The sequence below is a fragment of the Carassius auratus genome, chromosome 24, assembly GCF_003368295.1.
Source record: "Carassius auratus strain Wakin chromosome 24, ASM336829v1, whole genome shotgun sequence".
NCBI lineage: Eukaryota > Metazoa > Chordata > Actinopteri > Cypriniformes > Cyprinidae > Carassius > Carassius auratus.
This window is the reverse complement of record NC_039266.1, coordinates 17,661,771-17,687,243: the sequence shown is the minus strand read 5'-3', so window position 1 is coordinate 17,687,243 and position 25,473 is coordinate 17,661,771. Positions and strand designations below refer to the sequence as shown.

Sequence of the window (25,473 nt, the reverse complement as noted above, 5' to 3'; positions counted from 1 at the left end):
ATGTTTAAAAATTTATTGTGTATAAATATATTACATATATACTACAGATACATAATCATCTTAAATACAAAGGGTAGTAGTTTCAATATCTATACATTTAAATTGATATGGTAGTTTTTTTTAAATATAATGTCTACGATTATAATTTACATCAATAAATGTGACAGTCCCGTTTTAAAAAATGGTAATATGGATTGATTTTCATGAAACGATATGCAAGAATGGAAATCTACGTCCAGGCCACTTATTACCTAATATCCAGCTAAATGCAACTAAAATAATTCAAAACAAACAAAAAAAGTATTTCTGTTTTCTACTTAAAAATATTCTGGGTCTGAAGTTCTTAAAAAGATTTCTTCAAGTGTTTCCACTTCAAGTTTTCTAGTGTCAAGTCATTTCAACTTCTTTTAATCAGAACGCAATGGAATGTTTGTCTAAAAACTTCAACAATACATATATATTCTACTAAATGAAGAATAGATGATTAAAAGAAGTAGAAAGAAAAGCATATATATAAAAAAGATACGATATTTGTAGGAAATCAAAAAAAATTATAAGACATGAACATTTTCTGAACTAAAGCCATTAAAAAAAAAAACAGCATTAAAATAAAAAAAACAATTAAAAACAGAATATAAACAATACTATTATATCTTTAATAAGACAGGTTAATGATGTTAAAATGATGTTCTATATTTGGAAAAAATAATAAAGATTTTTCATAACCCCCTTATAAAAAGACATGCTACATGAAGGAAATATTGAATATGACAGTTCTGATTCTTGTAATAAATAAATGTAGATTGCACTGTGATTTGCATTATAAAGTACAAGGATATAGCATAAATAAATCTAACAAAACGGTTATATCTTGAATGCTGGCTAACTTTGGTTAAGGGCTTATTGAGCTAGTAAACACGATCATGTACTGTAGAATGTGACCAGGGTAAAGTGTTAATGAAATACTGTAAGCAGCAGATCTGAAATGATTTGTCATGAAAGTTTGGATCTGTGGATTTCAAGGCCCTCCCAAGTCCCTGAGGTACAAACACTCCAGACTTCACAACACTGTACATTGATGATTGATTGCAAAAACTGTCATTTGACTCTCTTTGGCCTGACAGATACAGGTGTCTTTTGACTTTTCTTGTTCTTTTTTATTGTGTTTAAGACGAATTAAAGAGGAGAGAATGAATAAAGCTTTTAAGAAGCTTTTAGACAGACTTTCCTGGGGCACAGATATGGGAACGAGAGTACTGATGCCGCTTAGCTGTCTAGACACTGATTTAAAGATAAATAGGAAAAACCATTAAAACAACCCCACCTCAGATATTCATCTGAGAGTCCAACTTGAGATCTGGAAGGACACTTATTACTTTAGTGTTAAAATCTCCTAAATACTAAATATAAAAATATGCACAGCATTATCAACTTTAAAAAAAAAAAAAAAAAAACAGGCACAGATGCCCAAACAGTTCATTTCATCATTACTGATTTGTTAAAGCTGTAACTCATCTTATAGAAAAACCTGTAAAAAAATACATGAAATTTTAAGTGTAAAAGGTGTAATTTGGTCAATGACCGAACAGTACTTGCATTAATTGTTTTGCGAGTTGTAGTTTAAAAACTGAAGGGACAGACGAGAATGGCTCTAAATCAGAAGCTGAAGCAGAAATGCCATTAGGACAGAGAGAGAGGCCACCCCGAATACAATGAGGACGGCAAACTGTTCATCGGTGAGGGTGTTGCCCATGGGCACCCTGGTGACGTCCGCTTCCACAGCCAGTGTGGCGTCAGTCCGCCGCAGGTTGAAGTGGGCGGATGGGCTGAAGGACCCGCACAGCTCCTGGAGGGTGTCTGTGCAGCGCCTGCATGCAAACACTCGCACGCGGTAGTCTGTGTTCCACTGCAGCCCGGAGAGCTGGAAGGACGTCTCATGTCCCTTATACACCTGAAGGACAGAAAGTAATGCATTAGCCCAGACAGTTAAAGTTTCTCCTTCACTGTGCGTACTTTTAGACAATTATAAATGTACTGTATTGTTAATAATAATAATAATTATTATTATTATTATTATTTATAATAATAATAATTATTATTATAATTATTTATTACAATATAATAATAATATAAACAATACATTATATAATAATAATGTATATTATGAAAATATAAAACAATGATAATAATAAAATAATAATAATAATAACAATAATAATAAATTATACTATACATGGGGACTGGGATGGAATAAAAAAATTATATAGAAAATATTATATAAATATAAAATTTAACCTACATATAAATAATTTTTACAAAAATATATATACATTAAGAAATAAATTCACAAGTAGGGATGTAAAAATTAACCGCAAGCCGGTTGAAAATTCAAATGATTCAAATTCTTATTTGAAATGATTCAAATTTTCAAAAATTCAAAATTCAAATCAGTTGAGATGCCAAACAAATCTTGATTCAATTGGGGTTGGAGTTAAAATGAATGTACAGTATGTCTGAGGGGAACTTACTGTCATTAGAAAAGTTTAGATGGTATTTTTTTAAATTTTCATCTTATCTCTGTATAATACATATTAAAGTGCATAAGTGCAGTGCTGCTTTGTTTACAGCGAAAGCAAGAAACGCTTTAAGCGCCACCTGCTGGCAAAGAGTGAAGCTGCATCTTGTTCAGCTCGTCTGCTGTTTCTGTTTCATGCAGATATTTTTTATGCATAGCTTCACAAAACTGAAGTCAAACCATTCTGTTTTTTTTGCTTCAAATTTCGAAATTATACAATATAATTTAGATTTAAAATGGCTCATGTTGCATCTATGCAGCATCTTTATTTGGATCATGATTAAAATGCAGTGAAGATATTTATTTGTGGTACTTATTTGATTTGGAGCTTGTTTTAAAAATTCTATTTAGTTTTGTTATTTACATTCACATTATATTCAAATTTTGTTATTTAGCAGTCACTTTTATCCAAATAGAAGCAATCAAAACCAATAAAAGAGCAATAATATGTAAGTGCTATATTAGTATATTATTATAGCGTTATATTTCTGTTTCACAAAGAAATGTGCAGCATTTTGTCCAAGCGATAATAACAGGACACATTTAATTTATAATTTGTCTTAAATCTCTTTTTTTTTTAAATAAATAAATTGTGAATCAAATCATGAAATCGAAATCATGCATCGTTACATCCATATTAACTAGAAATAGTAAATAAATTAACAAATTAATTTATGCATTTAGCAGACGCTTTTATCCAAAGCGAACTACAGTACATTCTGGCTATCAATTTTTACCTATCATGTGTTCCCGGGGAATCGAACTCGAATTCTGACACAGTTTAACTCTGACTCCTTTTCATATTTTATTACCATTTTCTAAACTATAGCTAATAAACTGTGATAATGTGAGATATGTTAAAGGTGTCTGAATAAATGTTGGTTTGGCTGTATTATATTTGGATATTTATTATATATTAGCATTTTATATAACAACAACAATGATAACAATAACTACATTTATATTTTGTACACATACATTTTTTATATTTCATCACAGTCACTATGCATATTCTTATCATTATTTATATAACAACAGCATGACTGAGATGGAATATAGAAAATAATCTTTATATTATTATTATTATTATTATTATTATTATTATTATTATTATTATTATTATTATTAATGCATAAATATTAAGTATTACAAAATAAATGCAAATGTACAGATGCAAATAATAAAATCCATTCCAAATAAACAAATAAATGTATTAATTACAAAAAAAGGAAGGAATGAAAGAATAAGAAAGGAGCTCTGTCAATAACGCAAAATTATATTCTTTCCCTAATAATGAAAAAAAAAAAAAAAAAAATACCGATTAAGGTGGCTACAGTACTGTAAATGAACAAATAATAAAAATAAAAAAAGAACCATAGGACACTTCTAGATTTTAGATTCACTGGTCATCAAAGCAAAAACATCCAAGATGCCAAAAAGAAGGCCAAACAATCTTTTGCACTCCATCTCTGACCCACATATTACAAAAGACGAATCTTCAGAGCTTGACTAATAAAGGTCTTCAGTCTCCTCAAAGAGAATCTCAACAAGTCACCGTAATCCTTTCATCTGGAGTGTGGCAACACCGCCAGGATCAATATAATATAATAAAAGAATGCTACTGTAGGGCTGTACTTCGGTTTGCTCATAAAACACTGATGATGACAGTTACATAAATGTTCTTCCTCGCTTGAAATACAAACCTGTTTTCTCTGTAGTGTAGAAAAAAAAAAAAGCTCTTTCAAGCTCAAGAAAAATGAAGTGAAAAATGAAAGAAGCCGGATGATTTAAAATAACAAAAAAACATTGGGAATTAATGTGCCTTTCGCAAGGATGTCTGCATGAAACAGAACACTGCATTAATAACCATAAGAACATGACTTAATATTTAGTTCACTGCAGTAATGGCCAGTGCTTCACAAATCAACCGAAACAAATTATTTTGTCTTTAACTGCCAAAACTAAGTAAATATGACAATGGCAGTTGACCTAAAAGCATAAGCCATTTTTGGGAACATTCACAGAAAAAAAAGACCCCTGAGCAAATGAAAAATAAAAACAGCTTGTTTATATGGGCTTTTATAACCAGTAAACATTGTTGAAGATCAACATATTGGGGCGACTTTGTTCCACCGGTCACATGCAGCTCTCAAAAGGACCACAGTTTATGTCTCCATGGCAACACAAGAGATTTTTAAGCCTCTCAACCACGGGTGGCTCAATTTTGGTGAAGTCTTGATATTATTGCCATGACAGACCAATTATGTGTGTATAATTAGTTTTTGTATTAATTCCAGTTACATGCAATGAAAATATTGACATAATCTCGAATACTGCTACTCAAGCACTAATAACAGAAAAAAAGAATAAATAATGGAAGTTAATTCTAATCACCTTCTAGTGGTATTTGCATAAACGGGGAAATGGCTGCACAGTAAGATTGATAATTAGGCTAATATAGAGCCATGGGGAACTCCACTCCTTCATTAACAGGGATTTTTGTTTTTCAATTAATAAAGCACCAGCAAGGAATTAGTGAGGATGGATTTAGTAGAATATATTAATGACTGTAAGGGTGAATTAAAAGAAATGTTTAATATCTAATGTATTTAATATTTCATGCACAGTTAAATTGAGCAAGGATTTGGACCAATGAGATTTTGTGATGGGCGGAGCTAGCCAATGTGTAAAAACATAAATACTGTAGAAATCAATAAAAAAACCAAGTGATTGAAACAGAAATATTATGTTTGCGTCTTCATGTAGTCTTCATCTAGAATTTTAACATTTTTATTACAGTACAAAGGTTTTGTTTTTGTTTTACATTATTATTTATGGGTGTTTATTTTGTGACAAATTGCCATTAAATAATCACAATTATCACAAAATACTTAAAAAATACTTCAAAATACATAACTTTTCATTTTTCTTTTGATTTTGGGGTGGAATATAACTTTTTTATGTTTCTTTTTGAGGGTCACCAAATGATATTCATGAAAAAAGGGATGGCTGATGTGATTGGGAAAGGAGCGTTTTCTCATTTTGATGAATAAACAAATTCACACATAATTTCAAATTTTGGGAACTTCCATTCAATTTATCGCACCATGGAAGTGGTGTACCAGAAATGATTTCAAAACAATAAGCTACTGCACACCTGAATGGAACCTAATCGTGATAATCACTTTCTGTGTCTCTTTCCAACCCCACAGCACAATTTAATGATTCCTGTGGGACTGTGTGTTCGGAAGCACTCAATTTCATTCAAATGCTTATTGTGACGAGTTAAAATGGAACGGAGAGCAAATGTTGCAAATAGCTTTAAGCCCGTTTTCCATTTCCTGTTCAGAATGAATTCTATTCATCAGCAGCACTTCTGCTGTGACTCTGGCCATGTCTGAATCTAACATGGTACTTCTTCTGTGAAACGAAGTAAAAAAAACACATCATTCTTAAACAGCTCCAAGAAGACAAAGTTCTTGGAAACAATTTGAGTGGAACAGTCGTTTTAAAAGTCAAAGGAGGTATAATGAGGAATTGGGTTCTTACCTGTTTATAATCAGCATCTCTGCCTCCAAGCATCTGTAGCACATAGCTGATTCGGTCTCCTCTCATTGGTGGAATACTCTCCCATGTGACCTCACAGGCATTTCCCTCTAGCTGAATAACTCTTGGGGCTGAGAGCATACACAAAAAAAGATCATTTTTTTCTTACTCTTTATACTATATTATTTTGCATTTATTGATTACAAAAAAATACAATAAAAACAGTATTAAAATATTAAATAATGATTTAATATATTTAAACTGAATTTCCAGCATCTTTACTCCAGTCTTCAGTGTCACATGATCTTTCAGAAATCATTCTAATCTGCTGCTTAAGAAGCATTTCTTATTATCAGTGTTTTGCTGCTTTATATTTTTGAGGACATCATGACATCACTTGTTTAAAGATTTTTCGATTAATTTATTTAAAATATGAATACTTATTAACATTATAAATGCCTTTACTATTATTTCTGATCCAATTATTGCATCCTTGTAGAATAAAAAAAAAAAAAAGAACAAAGAGGGAAAAAGGAGTCATAGTAATCCCAAATTTTTGTTCCTGTACAAGTGTGAGTATAAATAAATGCGGTACCTTTCAGTGTCTGTGGCAGAGATTTGGTGGTGCAGAAGGTGTACGTCTCAGAAAACGGCCCCTCGCCTGCTTCGCTCACCGCCTGGATCCGGAAACGGTACCGGCTTGATTCGCTCAGTCTCTGCAGCTTAAAAGTGTGGCTCGGACCTCGGTAAACCACCACAAACCTAAAAAGATGGTGAAAGCTTGTTACAAACATGCACACAAATGAATTAAGTATCATTTATTAATTATTAATTTCTTTTACAGCCTAGCATTTCTTTTTAAGAACTTGAGTGCAAAGGAAATAAAAACTGGATGATTGCTTGAGATCATTGTTCCTGTCACGTAATTTTATTAAATAGCATCAAGGCAGGAAAGAATGCGAGGCAGAAGCAGGCCTTCATTAACTCCATTCAAGAGTCCAGACTTTACGGTTTATATGGTTTGAATTTTTCAGAAGTGGAACTGAGGCTGAAAGCTCTAAACCGGGGAGAACACAGGCCTTCATTTGCTTCTAAATGAGCCATTGGTGGGTCAGTGACGAGCGACTCTGAGAAAGCATTAAGGCAGGTGGTCTTGATAACCCTGAGTCTCCTAATCTAATTCCCAACAGCGCTTTGAGATCAAGTCTTTTCATTAGTCGACTCCACCTTAATGGACCACAAACACAAAATGTGCTTTTCAGATTATCTGCTTACATCAGAGAAAAGAACCTGCCCTACGGGTGCATGAGGGACAAACTAAGGAGAGGAAAGTGCATGCATACACACACACATGCACATACGCATGCACACACACACACACGCACGCACACATGCTTCACTACGAATAAAATGTATATGCCAAGAAGACCAGAAGAACACTTACACCATTTGAGTCCTTTTACCAAGCTTTTGATGGTGAGTACATAGCAATTTCATTGGAAACATCCAATCCAATGCAATTTGTATTTGGAAATAAACATTTGTTTTAAAAACTTAAAAAGCCTCTAAATTAGCCTAACTATATAAAACATCTTTAAAAAACAACAACAAATGAGTCATTCAGACAACCTCTCAACTAGTTGTAGTTTTGCACATATCTCTATCAGTGCTAACCTCTGGTTCCTGTCCTCCATCTGCAGGACGTAGGTCGTGTCGTCTGTGAGTTGACTTCGGCTGCTGAAACCCCAGCGTAGTTTGAGACTCTGAGGTCCGACCGCTGCACACTCCAGCCGCGGAGGAGATGGAGGAAGAGGTCTGGTCCTCACCGTCAGAGTCTGACTGAAGGGCCCGGGGCCCATTTCATTTTCTGCTCTTATCTGCAGGCTGAGAAAAAGAGGAAATAGAGTGTTTAAACAAACTGTCAGTCGTGTTCAGTCCTTAGTAACTTCAACTTCTTGATTCTTTTCAAATGATCTCTCTTCACCTGAATGTTTCTACAAACTATTATAAGGAAAATCGTTGTTAGTAATTAATCATTGCACTCTTCAAGACAAACGTTCACACAAAAAAATGAAGCTCCATCCATCAACATCATGAGACTACAGCTGAAGCAGAATGATCAAACTAGTTCCTGCAGCTTTGCCCGAAGACAAAAAAACATGAATGTCTTTTTTGAGTAAAAAAGTTGAGTAGAAAAGTTGTTTGCATGAGTCCATCCTAACATACTACATTCTGGGACTAATGGAAGCAGCAGATCTTGTGCGCAGATCATGAGACTATGAGGACTACTTGTGGTCTTAATGGAATTTCTGTAAAAGCTTATTTACAAAAAGTTGAAGTTTTTTTTTGGTTTCTATTAAAAAGTCCTGCACGATGTTTAAAACTTATGTTTGAAAGCATTTAATGACTAAAATAAAAGTTTGGGAACAAATATTTTTAAAGGGTATGGTTCTCTGGAAACACTGAATGAATTTAGAAAAACATGGAGGAACACAGAAGTATCTGAATGATACACAACCCTTAAAAATCAGTAAGATGGTGTCTCTTATGTTCATTTAATCTAAAATATAGTACAAAATGTATATCGTGAAATACAGGTATTATTAAAATGCAAAATAACTGTTTGTAATTTATTTTTGATGCAAAGCTGGCATTACTCTAGTCTCCAGTGTCACATGATCCATCAGAAATCATTTTAATATGCTCAAACATTTCTTATTATTATATGTTGAATTATTTTTTATAAATAGAAAGTTGAACAGCACAGCATTTTTCTTTAAAGAAATAGAGCCTAAGCCTCACTTAAAAAAAAAAGTAAAAAAGAAGAAGTTTGTTAGTATTTATAATTACAAATAAATAGATATAGATAGACTGTTTACAAAGTCAAAATTATTAGAACACTTTGTGCTTGTGATCATGTTTCTAACTAATGTGATACTGCTAGGACACCGTGTGAGAACTTGAGGACAAATTAATTCATGCATCCACTAAAAATCACCTTGACACTTGTAACAATAAAAAAAAAAAAGGTTGAGCATTATTCCTTTTCAGAGGCTTGATATTTAGTTACTTAACACTTTAATATTCACACAGGTGTCCAAATAGATTTTGGTAACATTGGGTCATTAAGGTGAACTGGAACCTATTACTTTTTGGACAGCTCAAGAAAGATATTGAAACCTCTAGTTCCATTAGAGACATTAGAAACGTTCTTATGATAATTATGAGTGCATTTGCATTTGGCATATTAATTGTAGATGTGTTTTATTGTCCATTACCTCAATGGAGAGATCCATTTAATGTTGTTATTCATCACAAATTACAGTCTTTTATAATATAACATTTTCATTTCACTTTCATAACATTTAACAGACTTTAAAGGCAGACCAAATAAAAGAGTCCCTCTCTCATGCAAATGTTCTAATAAGCTCCTCCTTTTAATATAAATCCATATTTACTTAAGGGGGATTGCACTTTAGTACAATATGTAAACGTGAATATGACATACTACAGTTATAATTTTTTTTAAGTGTTTTGTAGGTTATTACAGTTTTATGAGGATAAGTTTAAGACTTTTAAGACAATTTTATGAAAATTAAAAAAATAATAATTTTAAAGGCCTTAATTCATAACTAGGTGAATTAAGACTTGAGATATTTTAAGATTCAAAGATAGGGCTGTCAAATGATTAATTGTGAGCTACTAATTCCGTCCAAAATAAAAGTTTGTATTTACACAATATACGATTAATCGCGATTAATTGCATCCAAAATAAGCTTGTGTGTATAATATAAAATAAAAAATATATATATATACATGCATGTGTTTTGTATTTATATATACATAAATATACACAGCACACACATATATTATGTAAACACATAATAGATGCGATCAGTGACGATTAATCGTTTGACAGCCCTACTCACAGAAACCCTGCAAAAGTATACCTTGTTTTAAAAAAAATACCCTGCTAACAGCAAAGTTACATAAATACTCTTGAATCTACCCAGAAAGCACCATTTTGCTAAAAACATCTTGAGCCAGATGTAAGTGGAGTCCATTTGCAGAGCTAATAGCACTGACACACTCACTCAGGGCGCTGCTCGAGATTCACCAGCACTCATCTGTATATTACAGGGACCATGGGAAAATAAGTCCCCGGTCATCACTAATGCACAAACATTGACCTCAGCCGAAGAGCTGATGATGCACGGTGGTAGAAAGAGAGATATAGAGTGTTAAAAAACATCTGGACTCACCTGTACTCGCTGTCCGGCAGCAGGTCCCTGATAATGTGACAGGTTACATTTCCCACGGTGATGATGCTGTCATCGCCCATTGAGATGCTGTAGGAGGTCATTTCTGCTCCATTACAGGGAGGCTCGTCCCAGGTAAGGGCCAGACAGGTGGAGTGGGAGAAGGGGTCACTTTCTGTTGGGTTCAGAGGGTGGTCAACAAGGCGGAATCCGGATACAACATCAGGGGCCGCCGCAGGGGTCCGACACGTCACCAGATCACTGTAGGGGCCCGCCCCTGCCTGGTTCACCGCCTGTGAACCGGATACAAACAAAAGAATAAACATGTTACGGTTTAAATACAGAAATAAATAAATACAAACTTGATGGTAGCCATTGACTTCCACAGTATTGTCTTCATGTTGTGGAATTAAGCAGCTTCTGTCATCTGTTTGGTTACCAACATTCGTCAGGATATTTTTTTTTTGTGCAAGGTGATGACAGATTTTTCACTTTCGGGTCATCTATCACTCTAATAATAAGTTGATGTTTCACACTGAGCATTTTGGCGAGTGCAATGAGAAATGACTTCTCTTCATTCGGCTGCTGATAGATTGTTTTGCCTTTAGTTCATAACAGACACAGCGAATCAAAGCCACTTAAATGTGAAGAGGAGCTTCCAAAGGTCAGAACATTTCCAGACATGTTTCTGCTACAGTGCTTATAATGTCTGCTCTGCACAATCTGCAGGTTTATTTTTTGTGCATTAAAACCAGTTTGCAAAAAGACAATGATAATATGCATCCGAATGCATGCAAGGCTGTGTTTCATATAATACTTTATTCTTATAAATTCATTGTAAATCACACACTGTGTGATTAAGGTTTTACACTCTTTTTGTTTAATTAAAACGCAAGCTGCCGGTAATGCATGCATTTCAATGTGATTATGCTCAAAGCAATTATATGAGCTAAATTACTTTCAGCAACTAATGTGTTTCCTTAACTTGGAAATTAGAATGCTAATTTATTCTCATATATAATTTAACTCATTTTACTGTAAATTACTAATTTATCAAAAACTAAACTGTTCAAGCAAACGCTCAGGGGTAAACTGAATTATATATATAATGTTGTTTATATATTATTTACTGACTTTTTTCGAAAATAGAAAAATTTACTTTGGGGGGTGGGGGTAAATTAAATGTTTTTTTTTTTAAGAAATAATTTTGCAATTCATTTAAATTCAGCAATTTTGTGAATATCGCACGTGTTGACATTAAATCTATACAATTCCCACATTGCACTTATTTTATTATAATCCTTAAAAATGAATATGATCATTTAAGTTAAATTAACATAATAAAAAAAATAATCAAGCACTATAAATTATAGCTACAAGACGAAGCTTATTTAATAGCTCTGTTCCATAGATTTAAATATCTTGAAGTGGATAATAATTCAACAAAGAATCTGAAAAAATATATGAACTAAACAAACTAGGCTTTTGTCTTGGTAAAAGATCAATTTGTAGAAAAACCAATAAATGACACAAAATAAATGTATAACTCATTTATAACAATGTATTATATTTGAAGAAGTGTGTGATTTTGGACACATTCTGAATTACCTGTAGCCTGCAGCAGTAGTCCGTAGATGCCTCCAGGTTGGAGATTTGGAAGTAGGTTTCCGTTCCACTGTAGACCAGTTCAAGAGAGTCCAAATCATGTCCCCAGTCCAGCCGGTACTCAGAAATGTCTATCCCAGAGTTCTCTTTGTTCTGGGGATTGAGATCAGAGAAAGCGTTAAGCTCCAGGAAACAAGAGCAAAAAACGCATATTCCCAGCAGTACGTGACCAATTATCTGCCTGACACGGTTTCATCAGGACAAACACAAGAGAGCTAACACATCATACGCACTGCTAATAAATGAAACAAGCTCTCAAAACAGAATGCAAATCATTGAAGTCTTGATATTTGACATTCAGGAGACATCAATGATTAAAATCACATTGTGGATAAAACACAGGAGGCCATTTGTCACCTATTGAGAAGAAGGGACTGAAGGAGCAATTGGAGAAGAAAAGGTTTTGCGTGGACACAGTCTGCCACCTTCACTGCAGAGAATGGGTCTTTGGCATTTTCTAGATGATCGATGAAAGAAATATGCTGTATTTTCATTAATGGAGTTTCTGTAGCTGTGCTGAGGGTCTATTCTAGTAATTGTGTCTTTCTATGAGTCCCAAAGCCAGTGTTTGCGTCTGCAAATTGACTACTCTCCCAATGCAGCAGAAAATCGCTGACAATTTCATCAGATAACAGCATGATTAATAATTTACTGCCTGTATACTGTGTGAATGCCTCTCGCGGACTCACCTCCCAGGTCACATCTGCACAGGTGTGTGACGTCACATTGATGGCAGGTGGACTGCATGGTCCTGGGGGGCCGGCGGCCGTGCTTATTTCCACTGATTCGGAGTACGGTCCGTACTGGAAAACAGGAGAGAGAGGAACCGGCTGAGATTTAGGGCTTTCTGAGCTGTCTCAAAGGGAATGAACGGACAGGGTTTGACCATCAGGAGGGAAATCTGTTATTTCTGTGGCAGGTAAACCCAAAGTGCTACACTGTGTTAGGCATCCATCTCTGGTGATGGCTGAATTAGCTTCTTAATATCCTTGCCGAGGCAGACAGCAGAGCCCCTTTCACACTGCACATCGGACCCGCAATATTCCCGTAACATTGCCTGGTCGCCTTCTGTGTGAAAGCAACCACGTCCCGGAATTGATTACCGAATTGAACCCGGGTCGGGGACCTAGTAACATTGCGGTAATCGATCCGGAACGAGCGCTGTGTGAACAAAAGCCAGATCTAATTCCGTATCGAAGTGATGACGCGCGTTATCGCGCGACTCTTTTACCGGCTGTTTTGAAGGAAGATCAACATTCGCGACGAAAACATATGTGCAAACTGTAATGAAGCAGAGATCAGTTAGTTCCTCACTTTCCGCGCTGACACAGAGATCGTTTGCTTGCTTCAGTTAAAGTATAACGTGCCAAGCATTGTCGACTCGTACATTACACGTCACGTGCTGATGTCACGTGTCGTTACGGGATGTTCAAGGGTTGTGTGTGAAAGCACGCACATATACCGGGTCATCACTGGCAGTGTGAAAGTGCCAAATCTAGCGACCAGGGAACAATTACAGGAACACTTTACCCCTGTATTTGCCGGAATGGCAGTGTGAAAGGGGCTCAGGTCCCTTTATCGCCCTGAGGCAATGTAGAGGGTTTGTTACGTGGATTTAACGTGGATTTCATGTAAGAGTGGGAAAAACAACTGTAGTGCTGTATTTCTAACTGAGGGGGACAATATTATAGCTGTTAGACTCACTGCTTTCCCTTCACTAAAATATATACAATTTATATGGAACACAGAATATTAATTGGTGAAATTAAACCACCTGAATGGACTTTTTTTTTTTTGCTTTTGGATTGGTATAATGAATTAGCATTTAATTTAGAGTACACTTAAAACAAAAATATTATAAATAAAAAAAATATATAAATAAAATATAAGTCTTTTCGGTATTTTTTTGTATGATTTCAAAAGCAAAAATTAAACCTTTTCTGTAATTGTATTATTATCTATATACTATAGTATTTATAATAGTGCTGTCAAATGATTAATTGCGATTAATTGCATCTAAAATAAGTTTTTGTACACATAATATAATTTACTGTGTATATTTATTATGTATATATAAATACACACACATGCATGTATATATTTAAGACAAAATATGTTACATTTTTATATTAAATATATTTATATATAATATAAATTATATAAATATATACATGTAAATACATGTACATTTTTCAAATAGTGAATAGTGTATGAGTGTTTATTTATATATACATAATAAATATACACAGTACACACACATATGTTATGTAAACAAACTTTTTTTGGATGCGATTAATTGCGATTAATCGTTTGATAGAACTAATTTATTAATATTCCACATTAGCTTTTATTTTTAGTTATGTGCTTCCGTCATTTTAAAAAATATATATATTTCCATAAAACTATTTTTATTTCAGTTTTAGTAATTTAGTAACATACACTTATTTTATTTCATTTAGTTGCCAAGTATTTACAGTAAAAAAAAGGACAATTTAAAATGTTTATTTTATTTTTCAATTAGCCATTAACAATTTTAATAGATTTTGTTAATGATAATGACACTAAACTGTCGCTTAGTTTGTTGTAGCATGAACAGGAAAAAAAAACTAAAATCAAAAAACAATACGTTTAAATGTAATTCGAATTTTGGCTTGAGATTTTATTCAAACTTTTTTTTTTTTAATTAATTGGATTTCAAGTAGTTTGTTCTGTGTTTCATATATTAAAGAGCCAGATCATGTATAAATAGCTGGATCATGCATGCAGGGTTGCTTACCCCAACACTGTTGGCTGCACGAACTTGGAACCTGTAGGTGGTGCCAGGGAGCAAATTACCCACAGTGCACTCTGCTTTGCATCCACGGTACACCTCCATTGGCTCCGAACCCTCCTCCATTGCACACATTTCCAAGCTAAACTCCACATTTTCACTCTCTTCACCACACAAAGGACCATCTGGAGAAACAAAGAATGATGGGTAAATGGGAGAAACAGAGACGGAGATGGAACAATAAGCAATCATTTAAAAGTGAAAAAGTCAAAGCATAATCCACAACTCCAGTCCAGTATACACGATCACACAATTAGGACTGTTTCACACATCCTGAGTGGCAATTGTAACTTTTTTCCTATGAATTCTGAGTTTACATCTCGCAATTCTGGTGCTTGTTTCCACCTCGGAACAAATGTAATTGCGACGTTTTATCTAATTTTTTAACATTTGTGAGATGAAAAGTCTAAATTGTTAGAAACATGGTTCCATAGGGAGGTGAGTTAAGAGACGGGTATGTGTAATATTAATAATAATTATTATTATTCTTCATTCAAACAGTTGTGATCTAGGAGGTGAGTTAGCAAGAGGATAATAATAATTTTACGAATTATTATTATGATTAATTACTAAAACTTATTTTGCAATAATAATAATTATTATTATTTAAATTGTATAACAGTTAAATTATATATAAATATAAAAATGGGTCATAATAATACTTCTTAAAAAAACTGACAAGGGATGTGAGCTGAAACGAAGCATTTTATTAATTATTTCCAAAAAGCCTATTTAGCAAAACAGAGCCACTGTTGCAACAGCACTGTCGGTGTGAATCCACAATGCACTTCTCCTGTCGCAGTCACGCTCTTGCTCCCCAGAAAAAGATTTTAGGATGACCTCAGAAGACATCCATCTGCCACCAACCTCTCCAAACCAAAACACATTCTCAGTCCTCTCTACAACCCTGCGACTAACTGGCTTCAGGAAGGAACCGATCAATTGCAGTGATGGAGAACATGCAGGGAAGCTCACGCCCGCTGTCCGAGCGGCACAAACCTCTGAGAGTAAAGCGTGGACGGCTGAAATCAGCACTGCTATTTCACAGTTATTTATAGACCGGATTCAGCCTCTTAAATGAGCCCACCTTCACTCAACAACAGTGAGTCAGGATTATAATCGCTAACAAACAAGTGCATTTTACCTCTGGTTCCCTCAAACACATGCACACAACAAACCCACACACTAAACAGGGTGATGTAATGCATGGACGGCTCAAAAAAATGTAGGTGCAAAGCTTTTAGTTGGTCCAGGTGCATTCTGGGTAAACTGAACTTTAGACTTCAGTAGAGTTCCATAACTATAAATCCTTTGAATACTTCACCTGTTGAGCTTGTACCAAACATAAAAAAATCTAAAAGCAGACAAGTGTCTTTCAGCTTCCTTTGAACTGCACTTCCAATTGAGTGATTTGTTGAATAGAAAGGTCATAAATGTCAGTCGATAAATAAATCAAGAATCTTGTGCCACATTTTTAGACAACCAGTTCTCTCTAAGAGACAAAAGAGAATAAAAGGGTATAAAGAAAAATAACAGCCTCACCCCACTGCAAGGTCATCTCTTTGTGTTTGACATTACCCACGGTTCTTGGGGGTTGACAGCGGCCAGGGGGCGGGATATGAGTGCACACCGTCAAGTCATCTGAGCACTGCATTGAGGAAACACAACACGCACACTGAGACTTCATTACATGAATCAGCTTGAGAATCAGTAAATGAACATGGAAAGTTCTTCTACCTGGCTTTGGCCGCCCACATTCACACAGCTGAGTCTCAGAAAGTAGCTTGTTGCTGGTTTTCGATCCTCACACAGATGTTTCCTCTCTGGTCCTCTATAGAGAGTTGTCCACTGCCTCTCTGAACACAGACACAGACGAACTGACATTAAAGACGTCTATATTGCCACATAAAATTATAATTCAAACAAATGCTGTTTTTTTGGCTTTCTACCAGTTTCGACAAAATAAGTAAGCAGTATAACGGATTTTAAAATGAAAAATAAATGCTTCTTGAGCAGAAAATCAGTATATCAGATCATGTGACACTAAAGACTAGTAATGGATGCAGAAAATTCAGTTTTGCCATCACATGAATAAATGGCATTTTCCAACATTAAAATAGAAAATAGATATTTTAAACTGTAATAATATTTCACAATATTACTATTTTTGAATGTGTTTTTTATTAAATAAATGCAGCCTTTTGAGCATAAGAGATTCTTACATAATGTTGATCATTTATGCATTATTTCCATTATAATTAAGCACATTTCCCCCTAATGTTGTCATAACCATAAAGAAAAGAAAACATTAAAATGGAAAATAAAAAATATTTTTTTTGCAAACTATTTGTACATCGTCGTGTTTTGTTTTGGTATGTGACAACACAAAAATAATAATAATGATAAATAATAATGGTCCTAAATTCTAAAAAGAATTAAATAAATAATAATGGTCCTAAAATATTTCTACAAAATACTTTCGGGGTGAAATCTGATCTGGACATGTTCTAGTCAGATTTACCCATTTGTAATCAAATAAAAGCAAATAAACACCTTCTAAATCCCCTTCTGATATCTCCAAGACATACGTCAAGTCTCCGGATCCACCATCATCCTGTGGAGGTTCTGATTTAGATGTAAAAAAAAACAAAAAAAAAAACTGTAAAGATTAGAATATGATGGACTTTTTGAAACGTAAAATGCTGCCTTAAGATTTCCCTACCCCACGTCACACAGAAGCTGTGATATGTGACAGTGTTTACTGCAGGATTCACAGGGGGTCCGGGTCTGTCTGGGGTCGTCTTACACAGGAACAAAGAGCTTGGAGCACTGCAACACTCTCCACTACAAGTGATGAGCTGTAGAAGGCGACAGTTAAGAGAGATGTCAGAAGACCATTCTACCATGCAACTACTTCTGCAGTATTGTACCCATATATTTATAATTTTCTTTAAAAACAAAACAAAAATATTACTGCATGCAATACTGTATCCTACAATCAAATGCTTTTCTTTCTTTTTGCTTTTCCAGTGTGATCAATTAACTAGAAGTAAAAAAAATAATAGTTTTTTTCTCATGATGATTTTCCCAATCACCTGCAGCATCACAGAGAGCGACATTCAAGTCTTCTCAGAAGTGTCTTTCTCCCCTGATAATGCTAACGCAGTGTTCCCGGCTTACTCAGATTAGACTAAAAGCCTTTAACACACACCACCATGGGAAATCAAGTCACCTTCCCCCAACAACTGCTGGATCTGAGAAACAGCTTCAGGTTGGCAGAGAAACTGAAGTTCATTAGATTATCGCTAATTGCCTTATTAGAGAAGAAGGAAATGAAAAAAAGCAAAGGTGCTTTGGGAACACGTGCTTTTCCAGAGCTCTAGTTAATCACTAGTACGGATGGCTTGTTTGTGTATGAGAATGAAAGAAAGCAACAACTGTGAATCAAAATAATGCATAAATATAATAAATAAAATCCTTAGGCTTTTGGGTATGGGCTGTAGGAACATTAACATTTTTGAATCTGAGCTTCACTCACCCTGAATTTGTACTGTGTGTTCCTTCTTAGGGACTCCACCTTACGGTTCAGCTCCAAACCGCTGTAAACTGCCTGGAAGTCCAGTCCCTGCCAAAAACACATCGTCCATTAGGTGTCAGGAAGTGAAGGATGGAACATTTACTCCCTCCCAGTTTTGCTTTGGAGGCTGTCTACATCATTGTCTTGCACTTGTAAATACTTCACTGAGGCTGACAAATGGATCTAAGTGAGGAATCGGGTCAGTTCTGTGCCCCAAGCGAAAATCAAAAAGAATAATACGCAATTGTTTGGACAAATGCTAGTCCAGTCCTAAACTTGAATTTGCTCCACCTCTGAAACAACTTTTTTTGTTGGTTGACATCAGCAAAGCTTCTTATTTTTCAATGCTTTTGCTACAATCTGGCCATTAACACTGTTTTTAATGATCCAACCAATTGCAGATGAATACAATTAAGTTTAAGATTAATGATTAAGAGTCCTAATTTTTCTTATTAATACCATTTTACACTCAGTAGTGTGCTCCATTGCAGATGCAAAATAGAAAGTTGAAAATGTTGCATGATTTTAAAGTGGGAAAATGCATAAAAAATTATATTATGACATAATAACAAAAATCTGCTATATAAAATATATTAAAATAAACATAATATGGACATGTATACATATATTTACATACACATACATACATACAAATACATATACACACACATATATATATATAATATATATAATATATATATATATATACATACATACATACATATACACATACACACACACACACACACACGTATACACATATGCACATATATACTGTATGTACACACACATACAATTACTCAGTAAGCAAGATGAAAAATAATGTGGATTAAATATCTCAATATATTTGGATGGCGCATCAGCCTGAGGTGTGAAACACAACAGGCATTAGTAATGGATCCAGAAGAGCCCATTTACTCTGACAACTGTGGGCAAGGGCAATTAACTAGAAACCAAGAGACGTGACATCCAGTGTACAACACTGAGAACATCTAGTTTTGATAGATATTATGACAACAGAAAGCCATAATAACCCCTGCATAAGGGCTCAGGGGAATTATGGGATGGAGCAATAGGAGAGAATTCAACACCTTGGTCTCATCCTGCATCTCCAGGGTGTATTTGACCACCTCCTCGGTGCTGCAGCTGTTTGGTCGCGTCCACTCCAGTGTAAGCCAGGACGGACCTGCCTGTACCAGCCGTGGAGGTAAGGACGTCTGCGGGAGACTTCCTGTGGTGTAGAAGAGGACTTCTGTGCTGAATCCACTGCAGAAAAAAACATTATATCATTAACACTAAGAAAATCTCATCCTTTCCAATTCTATATAGACTATACGACATATCTGTGTATCATCAAAGTGTGTGAGAAGCACAAAGTAATAAATTATTTGGACTTTCTCCCCCAGCACTCACAGTGAGCAGTGAGGAGAATTTTCTCATTTACCGCACCATTAAACACTGAGACACCACAGGGCCAAAATTCTGTTAAATTGCATACAACTAAAAGCACATAGGCTGCTGGGTTATATTTATAAATATTGACTTTTTTGCAGTAAATCATAAAACAATTTAAAACACAATTATTTCACCAACACCTCAAAAATCAGTACTATGGCTAGTACATTATCTTAAAATGGTATAACTAAAATAAATATTATTTTATTTACTATGTTGTTTTGGTGGTAATCCAACCAAGGTTCCAAAATAACAGAATTATGTTTCTAAAATAAAAAAAATAAAATAATAGGTTAATTTTTTTAAGTTGAAACTGTTACACTGTAATAGCACAATAAGTACTTTGTAGTATTAATTAACCACATGTATTTTCTGTAGGGTTAGGGTCTGGGTTTGGTTTTAGGGTTAGTTGCTTGTTATTATGCATACTTTACAGTTATTACTATAGTAAACATATGTAACTATGTCACCATAAAACAAAGAGTTAAAATAAATAAAAAAATAAAATAAAAAAGAAAATTAAGAAAAAGAAAAATAATAAAATAAAATAAAATAAAATAAAAATGAAATAATGAAATAAAATAAAATAAATAGCAAAATAAAATACAATAAAAATTAAATTAAATTAAATTAAATTAACATATGGTATTATCAGTGTTGGGAAGTAACTACATACATGTAACGGCTTTACGTAATTGTAGTACAAAATAACAGTTATTGAGAAATTTTTTTGTAATGACAGTTACTTAAGTATGATTAAAAGGGGTCACATCTGAATGTTTTCTATAAAAATCTAGGATTAGATGAAGAATATTAATTTGTTGCTTTGTTTTTTATGTGCATTATGCCTCCTGCAATTTACAAGACTTCTTAGTAAATCGATGCTATTCTGATGCTCTTGTTTTGTTCTCTTGATTGAATCTGCCTATCATATCAATCCACATTTCTGCTGAAAACCTTCGAACACAAGCTGTCTGAGAGTTGATTAACTGATTTACAGCTGAAAACATCCATTAGACATGTAGAAAAGTAACCAAAAAGTAATCAAATGTAATCAGTTACATTAATAAAGTTATTGTAATAGTTTAAACTGCTTATTACATTTTAAATAGGGTAACTTGTAATCAGTAACCTATTTCCAAAGTAACCTTCCCAGCACTGGGTATTACTGGTTATAATTTAATTTAACATTTTGTAGGAAACAGACAAATAAACTAACCTGGTGCCAATATCATTTAGTGCTGCCACTCGAAACGTGTAGCCAACAGCAGGGCACAACCTCATTAGTTTGCAGTGTCGCTGGTGTCCAACATAGTATTCACGGAAAATGCTGTTTTTCTTCCCCTGAAAAAGAAGAAAGAATGAAGCGAGACATTCAGTGACAAATAGGATGACAAGAACAACACAAACATCCAAAAACAAGGAGAAAGGGACATCGACAGTCACGCTGTGGCAGGATAGAACACTCAGTTTTCAAATGAAAAGAACAACAAGAACAAGAATAAAATTGCTGCTGGAAGCTGTGCTAACTGTCACAACAACAGGAGCCAGTATTTAATTAAGGTTAAATGCAGAGGTATTCTGAATGGATTTGGTGGGGAAGAACGGCTGCCAGCATCTTCAGACACTTCTGGAGCCGCACAGCCACAGATGAGGAGTTTTAATGAGCTCTTAATGAGTCAGAAAAGCTTTGGGTAAATCAAAATAACTGAAGCAGACAGACTATGGCGTAAAGCGGAACAGTGAGTTAAAGCCTCAGTCGCCACAGGACCAACATCTCATGCCATGGAGACAGGGGAAAAACACCACAGCCAAAGAAAGAAGGCAAATAATAGAGAGGAAATGAGAGAGACAGAAAAATCTACTGGATAGTACGAGTATATGGCACACACAGATATAACCACATTTATTTAGAGAGGTGATACATACCTCATCCCATTCTAAAACATAACTGGTGATTTTTGAGCCATTGTCTGCAGGGGGCTGAAATTAAAATGAGAAATTGAAAAATATATACATTATATATACACTTCCAATCAAAAGTTTGTTGCTATTAAGGTTTTTTTATGTTTTTGAAAGAAGACTTCTATGCTCACCAGTGCTGCATTTATTTATTATAATATAAAATGTAATTAAATTTATGCATTTAGCAGATGCTTTTGTGCATGAAGGCTAACAGTTTTTACCTAACATGTGTTCCCTGGGAATCGAACCCACAACCTTTTGCGCTGCTAACACAATGCTCTACCACTTGAGCTACAGGAACACCATAAACAGTAATACTGTGAAATATTGTTACAATTTTAAAAAAAGTTGTTTTCTATTTTAATCTATTTAAAAAAAAAATATGCTTCCTTGCTCAATAAATTAATTAATTATTTTTTTAAATCCCTCATATAAAATGTAAATCCCTCATTACTAAGGACACTAAACAAAATAAATATTTTTTATAATTAATCATTATACAATGTGTGACTACTGCCAGGAGGTGATGCATTACAATGATTTTACTACAGTTAAGGTTTTTTCTTAGCATGAAGAAATGCAGAATGTTCAAATAATAATAGCATTAATCATTAGTAAATCACCATAAACTAATTTTACTAATACAGTTTGACCCTAAGATATATGAATGGTTGTAGAAACTCTGCACAATAACAGAAAATGAAATGCAATTAAGTCATGCATACCTTCCACTGTAATGTGAGGGAGCTCTTGGTGCGATGGGACAGTCTGGGGGGTAAAGGGTATCAGGAGGGGCGCTGTGGGTAGTGAAGGCCCTCGCATCCGAACTGGGACCCTTTACTGAGTTACACACTGTGTTTACTCTGTAAAACACACATGGTGAGAATTTCTCAATTAGTAGTTCAAGAATATTTCAGAAAATCTGCTATTGTCATTTGAAATGAATCATTTAGCAATAACAATGTATTTGAATGCTATATCCACTGTAGTTATAAGAAGAACACTCCGTGCTAGTACTGTGCTGTTTAATGTAAGTGTTCAGATGCAGAAAATTTAGTACAAATCTGTTTTTTTTTTTTTAGCATATATCATCTTTAATAGGATTTCAGGGCATTCATCTCTCTTCAGCACTCAAATTGAAATGAAATTCAAAGTGGTCAGCTAATGGAGCGCTTCACCTCATTTGTGAGTCGCTTTGGTTAAAAGTGTGTGCTAAATGAATAAATGCAAATGAGAAACTGCTCTTACCTGACGTGATAGTCTGTGGCCGGTCTGAGGTCAGTGAGGGTGCACTGGAGCTCCTCACCACTGAAACAGAGACGGACTGAGAGTGAAAGTCTGTTTGTGGGAGTAGATGGGTGAAGCATTCTTTAAAACCTCCTTCAGCTTTCCAATCAATTCATAATAGCCTGTATGCTTTGCTCCAGGGACCAAAAAAAAAAAAAAAAAGGCAAAACTGCAGACCTACATGAGGATTTTTCCTAACCGCATGGGGAAGAATGTTATATAACTATACTAACGAATAAAAAAAAATTGCTTTAGTGCTTCAGAACACATGCATCAATAAAATTATGCATCTAAACAGTGGGCCTTACCTATACACAACCTTGTATTTCCCGTCTCTGCCCTTGTCCTTGAGCTGCAGCTCGTAACCACAGGAAGTGACCCGTCCAGATGATCCCGATACAGAAACAGACGTCCATGACACAAGCGCGGAGCGGGACTGTACGTTAGACACCTAAGGGCCAAAATACAGACAGATTCCAGGCTTTATTATAAAACATAACAGCCTGAAAATTTGACCTCTAAAAAAATATAAAAATAATAAAAATTATATGTAATGTAAAACAAATCATATATTATGCAATATATGTTTTGCTAATTGCATTTAATTTCTAAAATTTATTTTATTTTCAATTAGGATATAATTATATTATAGTGTTCCTGTGCTCAGTGGGAGAAAATTGTGTTTGCAGTGCAAAAGGTTGTGGGTTCGATTCCCAGGAACACATGTTAGGTAAAAAATGTTGGCCTGAATGCACTCTAAGTCGCTTTGGATAACAGCATCTGCTAAAGGCTTAAATGTTAAATATATAAAAGGCTTGTACAACAAGAATGACAATCCAAAACAAATTGGCAGAGAAGAGCTGGGAGAAGACTAAAAGTTCAAAAAAAAGGAAAACGCCTGAACTAGCCCATTTGAATTGCAATTCCCATTTATTTATGATGTCTGGTACATCAATAAATCTAGGCAGCTGTAAATAGTACTTAATTCGAGTGTCAAGGCTACTGCAGCTCGCCTTTAGTGAGTGAAGCATCAGTCTGAGCACCCTGCAGATGACGTCCTCCACAGTTGCTCAAAGCGGAGAGCGACTGCTCATTCACAAAACAAAAACATCTGTGTCTAATTGGCTTCGGCACAGCAAACCACACTATTTCTCTGACACTTGCTGTTTTGCATTCAACCAAGCGATTTGTATTAGTAAAGACTGAAAGCAAGAGCTATAAGGAGTATTTCACAAAACATCTAAATGTCGGCTGCATTAGTAAATGTTAAAGGAACCGATTCATGACGAAAGACACTGAAAATGCTTCATTTATGAAATCTGTAATGCACAGCACCAAATGGAAAGGCAGAAACAGCTTCTTGTGTAGAATATAAATTCGTTTCTAGGTGAGATAACAGAAAGAAGCACAAAAAAGCAGGAAAACTGGGTTATCACCTTGATAATACACACAAAAAAGGGTGTGAAAGAAAAAGTTTATGTCCAGTTACTCAATCTACACAAAATATATAATCTAAAATGCATAAAATAATTAAAATAAACACATATCTAAAAATGTTATAATTATTATCAAAAAATATACAAAATAATTAAAAAAAATGTCTGTAATATTACTATATAATATAAGGATAATAATTCTCATAAAAGATGTAAAAAAAAAACTTTATATCAAACATTCTTCATGAAAAACATTACTTACATTTGGGGTCTCGGAGACCTCAAATATAAAACATTTTCTTTTTAACATTACATTCTCTTCTGTACTCATTGTAGTGGCTGTTGTGTACTTCTGTTTGCTTTATTATATTTTCTACAGTGCACTTCTGCTGCGGTCGAATTGACCTTGAAAAAAAACAACATTACTATACTGAAGAACCAGTGTGTGCCTACTTTGTGATAGAAAAGAGGGTTAAAAGTTCAAAGTGCTGTTGCTGGTATCTGATTAGGTCAGATGAACATGACAATTAAAGGCAATTTAACTATTATCTTTACACAAAAAGGGAGTTAAAATATAAACAATCTGAAATGGAACAAAGCCTTCTTTTTGTGTGCTTTAAATACACATCTAAAGCAATCTTACGATAAGATTTTGAATATATTTTTGATAATAAATGCATTCTATTTTTTTTTGTCTACTTATATTAATATCACATTTTAAACCTTAAATGCATATATAACATGCATTCCCACTCAAAGCAAGAGACAAAGATTATGAAATCGGCAGCAGAGATGATGAGAAAAACAGGCTATTGATGTGACCAATCAATGAACCATTTAGCAATGCATTAACAGATGCTGCCCCCTCGTGAACGAAA

At 34.4% G+C, this 25,473-nt stretch overlaps 1 pseudogene; it reads right to left on the bottom strand.

The window, feature by feature from the left end:
* Positions 1-1,651: 1,651 nt before the first annotated feature.
* LOC113041869 (fibronectin type III domain-containing protein 3B-like) overlaps positions 1,652-25,473 on the bottom strand; it is a 24,090-nt pseudogene continuing 268 nt past the window's right edge.